This window comes from Mustela putorius, unplaced genomic scaffold (assembly GCF_011764305.1).
Source record: "Mustela putorius furo isolate JIRA1106 unplaced genomic scaffold, ASM1176430v1.1 tig00003949_pilon_pilon_pilon, whole genome shotgun sequence".
NCBI classification, from domain to species: domain Eukaryota; kingdom Metazoa; phylum Chordata; class Mammalia; order Carnivora; family Mustelidae; genus Mustela; species Mustela putorius.
This window is the reverse complement of record NW_025422093.1, coordinates 9,653,078-9,666,383: the sequence shown is the minus strand read 5'-3', so window position 1 is coordinate 9,666,383 and position 13,306 is coordinate 9,653,078. Positions and strand designations below refer to the sequence as shown.

General features: G+C 37.5%; 1 non-coding gene across 1 annotated transcript; it reads left to right on the top strand.

Annotated features, from left to right (window-relative positions):
• The first annotated feature begins 2,195 nt into the window (after positions 1 to 2,195).
• Positions 2,196 to 2,302, top strand: LOC123389127. The gene has a single exon (XR_006603655.1). It is a non-coding gene; the product is annotated as a U6 spliceosomal RNA (small nuclear RNA).
• Positions 2,303 to 13,306: the final 11,004 nt, after the last annotated feature.

The following is a 13,306-nucleotide window of genomic DNA, read 5'->3' as shown; positions in this document are numbered from 1 at the left end:
ATAATTACTGATAAGAAGTACTATATTATATTTGTGTTTTACTTTATTCAGTTACCGTGTCTTTTATTTTATTTAATTACCATGCTTAGAAGTGCCATGTTATACTCACAGGGGCAGTATCCTGGTTAAGATTAAAATTAGATTGTCTGGACTCTACTACTTTCCAGCTGTATGTTCCTAAAAAAAAAGTCCTTTATTTCTCTTTACCTCAGTTTCTTCATGTATAAATGAAGAAAATAGTAGTAATTATTCCATAGAATTGTTGAGAGAATTATATAAGTTACCACATGAAGGGTACTTAGAAAAGGATGCAACATATATTAAGGGCTCAGTAAGTTTTTGTAATTATCATGATTATTACCTAATCTAAATATAAGTAAGCTATGTTATGATGGAGTTCTATTCTGTTTCCAAAACATCAATGGACTCACTAGAATTAAATAACATAGGCTATTTAAAAAAATAGAAGTTTGGGGCATGCATAACAATGTACCTAAACTGGAAGCATAAATCTTCTGCATCTTTGTTTCTCCTGATTTTGCTGTGCAGAAGGAAAGGAGGAGGGAGAAGCCACTTGGAAGTTGTATCAGTGAGAAATCTCTAAGGTTTAGAGCATTGTCTATATGATGCTCGTCCCTTATTCTCTTTATTTCCTTGTTTTCTTTCTGAAATGGACCATCTGAGCCTTCTTTTCAATTATATTAGGAATAATAGAGGGTATATATTAACCAATTTGTGAACTCTATCATGCTTTATTTGAGTCACATCCTGAATAATATTTGACCTCATCTCAGGCAGATATGTCTGATATTTTGCTGGGGAGACTAATAAATAAACACATAGTTCACTGACCACCTTTTGCCATGTCCTTCTTTGTCCCTGTCCCTAAGCTACTACTTAGATTTGTTGTTAGCACACAGCCAAAGTAACATGGAGTAATCATCTTGTCATTTAGGAAGCAAGTACAACTTTCTTTGGATGACATCTTTGGTTTCTATATGCAATGCATAAAGTTCTAGAAGACAGAAGTCCTGCTGATTAATATAAAGAAATGAGGATGGTTTGCTTCTCAAGGGTACTAGGTAAAGTCATTAAAAATGAAGACCACTCAAAACGCAGCCCATTAGTGGTAAAAAGTAAGATGCAAATAACTGAATGGCGGAGGAATCAAGCTCATTTTTATTAATATTCTTACCTTTTCCTACCAAATATTTTTATTAAGCTACCAACAAGAAATCAACTTACTCCTTGACATTTACTGCCTTTAATTTCACCAGGAAGGAGGGAGAGAAACACACACACACACACACACACACACACACACGGCTGTGCATTTACAGAGAAAGGGCCAAAAGAAGAGTAGTCAAAGGGATTCGTAGATGCTCTTCAGAGCCTGGACAATGTTGTCCCACTGAGGAGATGACATCAGGAAAATGTAAATGCCAAAACGTCGCTAAACTCATCAGTGGATGAAATACGGTTGATTATATAAACTTGAGAACTAAATATACTTAAAACTATGATTCTATTGATGTCAAAAACCATAAGTTTAAGAAACAGATTCTTGAAGAAAATGACTGAAATGAAGTTAGATGAAAATGCATTTATGAGGATTTTTAAAAAACACATCAGGTCAAGTAAAAGTAAATGCATGAGATGGAATAAACTTTTACTCACAAGGAAGGAACTAATTGCCCTCATAGCTTTTCCTGAATATGAGTTTTATGTTTCTTTTTGGCCAATTTTTAGCTCGTGAAGTCAATTTTATGCTTAGAAATTATTTAGCAAGGTATATCCTTGAGATTTTCAAATTCACTTTCCTTTTACTGAAACAGGCTATGTTCATAAATCACTGATCCTTTGCCACTTTACTTTCACATTTTGGCTCCAGTAAATGTCTTTAGGTGTCCTCACTAATGTCTTCATCAGTTTTCAATTCTGTATAAATGCAGAAGGAAAGATATTTATCTCAACCAAATGTCAAAACTATATTTTGCATTAGCACACCTTGCATTCCCGACTTCCGGTTACAAATCTACTTCTCTTCCTTTTTAAATAGTGTATTTGTGCTTAGGTGAAGTATTAGCAGAAATGCAAGACTCTGAATAGAAGAGTTTCTTCATATTTTTATGCATCTATAACTATAGGAGGGTTTACAAGTAGACAGACTGTAATGTCTTTAAAAAGCAATCCTTGAACTCATTTGGGGAGTGCATATACTAAAAATTGAAATGATACAGAGATTAGCAGGGCCCCTGCACAAGGATGACACTTAAAAAGCAATAGCTTACTTCAGACTTTTAAGCATAATTATTTTCTACCCCTGAAGATTCTTTTTATTAATAAAGCAGTACTGCTGATTTAAATAATTAACATACAATAAATTGCACTTATATATTGTGTATAAAGTGATGACTTTTAACATGTATGAACACCATGAAACCATGACTACACTCACATAACAAACATCCAGTGTCGCCCCAAATTTATTCATGCTCCTAGTACACCCCATCCCACCGCTGCTTGTCCTCATTATCCCCAAGCAACAGCTGGTCGGTTCTCAGTTCCTAAATATTAGTTTGAGTATCCCAAAAGTTTACAAAAATTTAAATGTGAATAATGTGCTTTTTTTTTAAAAAAGCACAAGCAGAGGGAGGCTTTCCTCTCTTCACACAAGTGTTTTCAGATCCTTGCATATTGTAGCATATATCATTCTTTTTGGTTGCTAAATAGTATTCACATATATGCTGTCCCACAGTTGGCCATCCACTCACCACTTGGTGTGTAAACATTTGGGTTGTTTTGTTTTCTGATTACTAAAAACAAAGCAGTGATAACATTATGTACAAGTCTTTGTATAAAAATATGCTTACACAAGTGGAACAGTTGGATCATATGGTAAGTATGCATTTCGTTTTTTGGTGTTTTTTTGGTATTCTTTAGTGTTTTATTTTTTGTTTTATTTTTCTTTTTTAACTTTTTATTATTTTTTTAATTTATTTTTTATTTTCAGCATAACAGTATTCATTATTTTTGCACAACACCCAGTTCTCCATGCAATCCGTGCCCTCTATAATACCCACTACCTGGTACCCCGACCTCCCACCGCCCCCCACCCCTTCAAAACCCTCAGATTGTTTTTCAGAGTTCATAGTCTCTCATGGTTCACCTCCCCTTCCAATTTCCCCCAACTCCCTTCTCCTCTCTAACTCCGCATTTCGTTTTTTAAAAAACTGCCAGTTTCCCAAAGTGATGGCACTCTATCTGTCCAGAGTATAACCAAGTTTCAGCTGCTTCACATCCTGGATGATATGTGGTATGATTAATCTGTTCAATTTGCGTTTCCTGATTTCTAATGATGAGATTGTTTCCTTTAAGTTTTTATTTAAATTCCAGTTAGTTAACATACAGTGTAATGTCAGTTTCAGGTGTAGAAACATGCATTACCTCATGCTCATATCAAGTGCACTCCTTCATCCTCATCACCTGTTTTCCTCATCCCCCATCCCCTACCCCCGAGCCCAGCGATGACCATCAGTGTGTCCTTTGGAGTTAAAGGTCTGTTTCTTGGCTTGTCTCTCTCTCCTTCTCTCTCTTTTTCCTCTTTGCTTGTTTTGTTTCTTAAATTCCACATAGGAGTGAAGTCATGTGGTATTTGTCCTTCTCTGACTGACTTGTTTCACCTAACATTATGCCCCCTAGATCCATCCATGTTGTTGTGAATGGCAGATTTCATTCTTTTTTTATGGCTGAGTAATATTCAATTGCATATATATATACCACCTCTTTTTTATCCATTCATCAACCAGTAGACACTTGGGCTCTTTCCATCATTTGGCTATTAACAATGGGGTTTTGACTGAAATTGTTTTGAATGTATAGATCAATTTAGGGATATTCGAAATTTTTTAAAAAAGATTTTCTATTAATTTGAGAGAGAGAGAGAAAGAAATCACAAGCAGGAGGGAGGGTTAGAGGGAGAGAGAAAAGCAGACTCCCTGCTGAGCAGGAAGCCCAATGTGGGGCTCAATCCCCAGATGAGGGGATCATGACCTGATCCTAATGCAGATGCTTAACTGACTGAGCCACCCCAGGTGCCCTGAGATTTGAAATTTTAATAATAGTAATAAATCTGTGAATCATGAACACAGTATATTTCCCAGTTTCTCCAGGAAATGTTTTGTAATTTCCATTACATGATACTTTCACTCTTTCTTCAAACCCACATATGAGTATTTTATATTTGGTTTCATATTGATCTTTTAGGCTGCTACCTTGGTAAAATCACCCATTAGCTCTAGGAAACCTTTGTAGATTCCCTCGGATTTGCTACACAGATGATCATGTCATCTGTAAATAAAGATAATTTTACCTATTTCTCTTCCATTTGAATGTGTTTTGTTTTTCTGTCTTTATTGCTATCCTGAACTTCCAGTAAAATACTGAATAGAAATAATAGGGGACATCTTTTCCTTGTTCTCAATCTTAGGGGTAAAGCCTCTAATCTTTCATCATATAGTGTCATGTTATCTGTAGGTTTTCAATACATATCCTTCATTATTTTGAACAAATTCCCTCATATTCCTACTTGGTGAGGTTTTTTTTTTTTTTTTTCAGGAATGAATACTGGGTTTTTTTCAAATCTTCTATAGAAATGATCACATGATTTTTCTTTTTTAGTTTTTTTTTTGTACAATGAATTATATTAATGGATTTTTCAAATGTTAAACAAATCTTGCATTTCCTGTGTAAATTCTAATGGTCATGAAGTATATTGATAGATTTATATATTGATGGATTCAACTAGCAAAATATTCTTTAGAACTTTGCATTTTCATTCATGAGGAATACTGATTTGCAGCTTTTTTATACTGTCCTTGGTTGATTTTGTGTCAGGGTAATGCTGGCTTCACAAAATGAGTAGGAATTAGTCCCTTCTTTCTATATGAGTTTTGTAATACTGGTATTGTTTCTTCCATTATTATGTTTGGTAGAATTCATCAGTGAAGCTATCTGGGAAGGGAGCTCTTTATAATAGGAAAGCTCTTTGTATAGTATAGCTCTTTGTTTTCTTAATTGTTGCTTGGTGTAGAGTCTACCTCTTTAACATATCCCTGTTGACCTATAAGTGGTGTTATGCCACCATATGGGCACCACACACACCTTGTGGTAATGCACTTGCACTGCCCCTAACTTTCTCCTGTGGTAACCATACATCTTACATTACCAATATGATAAGCCCCACATCACAGATCACAATGCCATTATCTTTATTCAGTCTGCTCTCCTCTAAAGGAATTTTTAAAAGGACAAAAACATCTGATGTATTTACACATGTAATTCTCATTCCCATTGCTCTTTCTTCATTGTGTGCACCCACTTCTCTACTATCATTTTTCTCCTTTCTAAAAGACTTCCTAGACTTCTTGTAGTATAGGTATGTTGGTGGTGAATATTTTTTGCCTTTGTGTGTTTCAGAAAACCTGATTGTACTTTTATTTTTTATAAGATTTTATTTATTTATTTGAGAGAGAGAGCAAGGGAGAGAGAGAGAAAGAGATAGAGAATGCAGAAGGAGAGTGAGAGGGAGAAGCAGACTCTCCACTGAGCAGGGATCCCAACATGGAGCTCCATTCCAGGACCCTGGGATCGTGATCAGAGTTGAAGGCAGGCTCTTAACCAACTGGTTAACCAACCAGGTGTCCTTGTGCTTTCATTTTTTAAAGAAATTTTACTGGAGGGGCACCTGGGTGGCTCAGTGGGTTAATCCTCTGCCTTGGGCTCAGGTCATGATCTCAGAGTCCTGAAATCGAGCCCTGCATTGGGCTCTCTGCTTCATGGGGAGCCTGCTTCCTCCTCTCTCTCTGCCTGCCTATAATCTTTCTCTCTGTGTCAAATAAATAAATAAAATCTTTTTAAAAAGAAATTTTACTGGATATAGATTATATGTGTGTGTGTAAGTATATATATATATATATATGTATATATATATATATATATATCTTAGCACCTTAAAAATATCACATTGTTGTTTTCTCACTTATATTGTTTGTACCAAGATGTCTGCTGTCATCCTGATCTTTGTTTTTCTGATGTAATGTCTTTTTTTTTTTTAAGATTTTATTTATATATTTGACAGGGAGAGAAAGAGCACAAGAGGCAGAGCAGCAGGCAGAGGGAGGGGAAGAAGCAGTCTCCCTAATGAGCACAGAGCCCGAATGAGGCTTGATCCTGGGACCCTGAGATCATGATCTGAGCTAAAGGCAGATGCTTATCCAACTGAACTACGCAAATGCCCTCTGATGTAATGTCTTTGTAATGTACATTTCTAAAAAACTTTTCTCTGTGTTGGATTGTGTGATTATGATATGCCTTTGCATAGTTTTGTTCACATCTGTTTTGTTTTGGAGTCACTGAATTTTTTAAGTTGGTGAGCTTATTTGGAAAATAATTGCTTTTTTTTGAGGAAAAATTGCTTATTATTTCTTCAACATTTTCACTTGAAAATTCTTTGTGGTGAGCCGAATGATGGTACCCAAAGACATCCAGGCCCTAACACTGGAATTTGTGAATATCAACTTATATGGCAAAAGAGACTTCACAGAAAAATTAGTTTAAGGATGCTGAAATGGGGACATGATCTGGGTTCACCTCGGTGAATCCTGAACACCGTCACTAATGTTTTCTCAAGAGGGAAGCAGAGGCACATATAACAAAGAAAAAGGTGTCATCATGACCGTTGATCACCCTGCTGCTGGCTGTGAAGAGCAAGGGAGGGGCCGTCCACTGGAAAGTGCAGGGTATGGGTGCAGAAGGTGGAAAAGATGAGGAAAGAAGAGCACAGCCCTGCCAACACCTTGATTTTGGCCCAATGAAACTGATTTTTGATTTCTGACCTCTAGAAGTGAGTTTTGGTGGGAGACCTGGCTGGCTAAGTGGGTAGAGGATGCAACTCTTGATCTCAGGGTCTTGAGTTCAAGTCCCACATGGGGTACAGAGCCCAATTTTCAAAAAATAAAAATGATGGGTTAGATCAATTCAGAGACTCTGCCAAGGGCAACAGAAGTGAGATTTTGGTAACTTATTAAGGAAGCTTTATGAAAAACATACATTTGCTGCTTGTTCTGCATTTCATTTGGGATCATTTCTGTAGTTAAGTCTTCAGTTTCATTAGTACTTTCTTCTGCAATATGTAATCTGTTGCTTATCTTATCCAGTGGATTTTTCATCTCAGACACTGTATTTTTGTCTCTAGAAGTTCAATTTAGGTATTTTTCATCTATTTCATATCTCCACTTAATTTTTGGAAATATGGGTTACCGTTATAGTAACTTTTAATTCCTTTATCTGCTAATTCTAAAATCTGTGTCCATCTGGGTTAGTTTTGATTTATCAGTGTTTCTCCCCAATATGGGTATAATTTTCCTGCTTCTTTGCATGCAGGGTTACTTTTCTTAACATGCCAGACATTCTGAATTTTACATTGTTGGACACTGGATATTATTATATTCCTATAAATGTAACAGCAGTCCAACTGGTCTGAGGGTGTCCTTGCTTCAAGTTCATACCCTGCTTGCTTGCTGACCCATATCCCTTGTTAGCAGAACTAACCTACTTTCCTTGAGATTTTGAAGACCACTACTTTGAGGAGTGAAGAACCAGACTTTCCAGAAGATACGGCCTGACCACTTTCAAAAACAGCTGCCACGGATGTCAGCAAGTCTGTTCAGGGTTATGTCAACATACAACTAGCCTCCTGGGTACCTGCTTCTCCTGCACATGCCCTCCCATTTCCCATTCCTTCCCCTTTAATAGCCATTGGCTTAATATGGACAGGAACACAGTCTTTGGGATATTATCCCACCCTTTTCCCATGTTGCTGGCTCCCTGAATAAAGCAACTTTCCATTTCCACCATCACTTGTCTCTGGAGTATGATTTTCAAGTGGTGAGCCATCCAAACCAGAGTTCAGAATTGGCTCATTGTCCAGTAACATAAATATTCTTGATCTTTGTTCTGTGAAATAATTGTTACTTGGAATTGTTTTGTTATTCCTGGATCTTGCTTTTAAGACTTGTTCATTGCGGGGCGCCTGGGTGGCTCAGTGGATTAAAGCCTCTGCCTTCAGCTCAGGTCATGATCTCAGTGTCCTGGGATTGGGCCCCGTGTCGGGCTCTCAACTCTGTGGGGAGCCTGCTTCCTCCTCTCTCTCTCTCTCTCTCTCTCTCTCTCTCTGCCTGCCTCTCTGCCTACTTGTGATCTCTGTATGTCAAATAAATAAATAAAATCTTAAAAAAAAAAAAAAAAAACTTGTTCATTGCAACCAGAGCAATGATCAGGATAATAATCTAATAATCCCTTATACTGCACAAGCCCCTTCTGTGCATATGTATCAGTGCCCCCATGAAGCTTGAGAGCTTCAGATCCATGTGCAGGAGCTGGAACTACTCCCAGTCCTGTGTGGGTGCCAACCCCTACTACCTCTAATCCTTTTGCTGCAAATCCTCCTCCACCATATCTGATACTTATTTCTTGAGTATTTTCTGGTTTTCTTATGACCTAACAAGGAATGTCCCTTTTTTTTCTCTGCATGATAAACTGCTGTCAACCCTTCAAGTCATCTAAAACTGTACTTTCTCTGTGATGACTGCCATATCCACAATGGATGAGCTCTGTGCAAACATTCCTTAGAACCATGTTCTCCCTGGATGCACAGCACTTCTTATGTTTTGTGTGTCCATATTTAAAGCAACTGACTGGGGTGCCTGGGTGGCTCAGTGGGTTGGGCCTCTACCTTCGGCTCAGGTCATGATCCCAGGGGCCTGGGATCGAGTCCCGCATGGGGGTCTCTGCTCAGCAGGGAGCCTGCTTCTCCTCATCTGTCTCTCTCTCTGTCTCTCTGCCTATTTGTGATCTCTCTCTCTGTCAAATAAATAAATAAAATCTTAAAAAAAAAATAAAGCAACTGACTATCCAATACATAGCAAACATCCTGAGGTCAAGGATCACACATCACTCAACTTTGGATCTGTAATCCCTAGGACAGAATTTCCACATTCTTATCGTTCATGGACTATTTGTGTTATCATCACGTCCACCCTTAGTCCTTCCCTCACACCCCACAAATACAGATGTGCTATGCAATACCACCACTTATGGACCCTACACCCCAAATGCTTCAACCCAGAGCTCTTACTGGGGATTCTTCTTGGGATTATTCTATTTGATCCACTACATACTTCTTCCCCACCCACTCACATACAATAGGGTTTTACTTTCCATTCTGTTAGAGTTACTTTCTCTATTTCTTCCAAGATGAAATAAACACAATGTCTCATAAATGTTTCTTTTCTAAGAAGTGACTCTTCAACAGTCTCAAAGCCATTATTCCTCATGTTGATGCACATGCACTTTAAAACCTGCCATATGGAGACACCATTATTTGTATTGAGAAAGCCACATAAGGGGCACCTGGGTGGCTCAGTGGGTTAAGCTTCTGCCTTCCACCCACATCGTGATCTCGGGGTCCTGGGATTGAGCCCTGCATTGGGCTCTCTGCTTCACAGGGAGCCTGCTTCCCCCATTTCTCTCTCCATACTGCTCTGCCTACTTGTGATCTCTCTCCCTCTGTCAAAAAAAAAAAAAAAAAAAAAAAAAAAAAAAAAAGAGAAAGCCACATAAAATATTATAATGCATTAGAACTGAAGCCCAGAAGGAAAGGACTGTGGTTCCTTTCAAAGATTTATAGGTGAGATATTAGGGAAGAACAAATTCCTATGCACCCCTCAAATAGTTTTAGATCAAAGCAGCCTACTCTGTCCATATCGGAGACTTGGGAAGATAAAGGTAGGTCCTTGAAAGAAAGTGTATCATACTACATATTAATCAGATAAATCACACTTTGGGAGACAAAGAATTATACTAAGAAAGAAAAAAAAAGCAGTGAAAAAGATGGAATTATCTTCTGTTCCTTTTAAAGACAGTGCTCATGTCCTTTTACCAGGTAGATGCTTATGAAAAGCAAGTGAAATATCACAGTCTCAAACATATATTTTTCACTCCAAAATTTACCTAAAGCTCAAAACTGTCTTCAGTTTTCCCATCTTAGTGGTGTTCTTAAGAACTCTGATGAGTGGGCATCTCAGGGACATAACAGTCCCGCCTTTTCAAATACACTTTTCTTTCTCAATATAATTTTTAAAGCAGATTTTAAAGCAGATGATATACTTGCTGCAGTTGAATTTGGAAATATGCATCCCATTTAAATTCCAAAAAGGCAGATTCTGGGAATCAGTTAACAATTTTATTCTCCCTAGCTATTAAATTATGCACAAAGTATGGATATGGTTAAGCCTAGGGGGAAAAGGCAGAAGTCAAGATTTCACAAGATATGTGCTTTGCTTTGTTTAGGTAATACAGTTGGCTCTTGAACAACATGGGTTGGAACTGGGCAGGTCCACGTAGAAAAAGTTTTTTTTTTCTATAAATACTGCACAGTTCTGTAAATGCATTTTCTCTTCCTTAGGATTTTTCTCAGCATTTTCTTTTCTCTAGCTTACTTTATTGTAAGAATAAGAATGTAATATACAATAGTAGGCTATTAGTAGTTAAGTTTCAGGAGAGTTAAAAGTTATACATGCAATTTTGACTGTGGGGTACAGTAGATTTGCACCCCTATGCCCCACATGGGTCCCTGCTCTACTGTAAGAGCACGTGGCCAGCATCTGTCCTCCACATCTTAATTTTTAACATTAACTCCATCCCTGAATCCCCTTTCCAAATACCAGTACACTTGTTTCCTGCGTCCCCGTCCTCTTTGTTAATTCAGTGCTGTGCCCTCCCTTCATGGAGGGATGCTATTTCAGACAGGGCTCTAACAAAGGTCACACTAAAATTGAAATTAAATCTCAAATCAAGCTGTTTATTTACACTCTGCTCTAACTTTTCAGAAATAATAAAGGCCACTACTCCTGTTCAAACAGCAGGCTTTAATTTCATTTTAATTATCTTCAGAGCCTTTCATTCAAGGCAAATTTCACTTGGTTTACAGATATAATTCATTCTCTTGCCGCCTTAATTGATAGCCTAAGTATTTATTTTGCCCAATGGCCAGTTAACTTTCAGAGCTATTTTTAGCTTGCTATTCTGGATTCACTTGAAATCTCCTCAGGGGTTGAGAAGACCATTTCTACTGTGTAATGTGCACATTCAGTCATCTCTTCTATTCAGCTCCATCTCCTACAGTGTTTTTTTTTTTTTCTTTCTCCTTTCCTCCACCCTGTTCCATATACTTAATAAATTTGTAATAAAACTTTGTGTTCATTTTTTTTAGCAAAGGGAGAGATGTTCATTATACGAGGGTGATCCTAAAAGTAACCTTCTGGGAAGCCTCCCTTTTTTAGGGATTGTTTTAACAGTTAGAAGGAAAGCTAAAATCATTGCAAATAACCCAATGCTAAAAGGCAAACATTATGCCAAAATCTATAGAGAAATAAAACTTCATCAACTTTACAAGTTTAAACCACAATTTTTTTTCCGTTAGTAGCCTTGAACATATTTCTAAGTTGTTCTCTATATGGGAAATAATTTTATAATCCTTTCAAGATGATTATTTAAAAATGCTTATTAATAAAGCTATTAATTTTCCCCTTTGTGTCGTTAAATAAAAACTGTGTGCCTGTGTGCATGTACACATGTATGTGCATGTGTGTGTGCTTGCACTCGTACGTGTGTGGGGTGTACACTCCTGTGTGTGTGTGTGTGTGTGTGTGCGTGTAATGAATTGGGACTTACAGTTGCTTGTGAACTTCATGTATCTGTCCTACAGCAGGTGTGTAATAAACATTTACTGTTGCTGCTTCCCCACTTTGCTCTCCAATTTCCCAGTCATCTCCCAGTATCAGGGCAGCTACACATCCCTCAATACCTCTCAGGTGGCAGTAATAATGACACGTGTTTACATCGGACATATTTTGTGTCAAACGTCCCCCTACATGACATATACATTTCATTTAAGCCTCACAACCCCCATCTGAAACAGATACTAAAATTATCTCTATCTTACAGATGAGAAATAAGAAGACACAGAGAGGCCATGTAGCTTACCCAAAGTCATGCACCCAGCAGATGGGTAGGACTTGAATCCTGGATCCGGACCTCTGAGCCTGCTTGGTCTTCATAATCACATAATCCAGGCCCTGTCACCAGTTTATTCTCTTTTACTGTGATAAACAGTTTTCAATTTTGCTTCTTTGCACATTTAAAAAAAAAAATTCCTTGACAATTCAAATCCCAATCCTCTGAAAAGATTTCCTCAATCAAATAAATGTATAAAGTACAAAGCATAATTTTATAATGATGTCTCTCTCCCTGAGTTTAATATATAATCTCTTTCATTTCCTTTCAAAGTAAAACTTAATGCAATTGTAAATTAGCAAGGAATTTTCTTCAAAATTAGATTATTTTTAATTGTGAATATTATAATATAAAAATATCATGTAATATGTTGTGTGGCTGCAGCTTTTTTCTGACATTTGTCTGTTTTCAAAAACCATTGGAAAGGATTTTTTTTTTTAATCATATTCCCTCTTAACTAATCTTTTGAAAAAATCATGAGCTCTTGGGGCACATGTGTGGCTCAGTGGGTTAAGCCTCTGCCTTCGGCCCAGGTCATGATCTCAGGGTCCTGGGATTGAGCCCCAGAGCATCGGGGCTCAATCAGGCTGAGCAGAGAGCCTGCTTCCCCCACCCCTCTCTCCCTGCCTCTCTATCTACTTGTGATCCCTCTGTCAAATAAATAAATAAATAAAATCTTAAAAAAAAATAATAAACTCTCACAGTCTTTCTGCCAAAAACTAATGCTTAACTTCTTAAGATCCTGAGAAAACACTACAGGAGAACTTTCCCAGGTCAATGGTGTCTTTTTGGCTTGAACTTTATTTTCTAAAGCACATATTAAAAATACTTTCAGAACTTTTAAAGTCAAATGCTATTAATTTTAAAAATATATGCCTTTGAACATAATTCCTTTGGCCTTAAGGAACAAGTGTTAAGTAGCAGACGATAACCCTTCTGTCCATTAGCAGCAGCTACTTGTTACGTTATCTTCCCCTTATGTCAGCTCCACCTCAAGGCTAACAGCAGGGATTTCTGCCCACAGCGGTCACACCATAATGTAATTTCTTTTATCCTTACAGTTTCCTTCACTTCCATGCTGTGGACCCAACTCGTGATAATTTTAAGCATCATACTGTACTTTGCTCCTCAGCCCATGTGTGCATCTGAAAGAGCAGTGCAACTTTTCTCT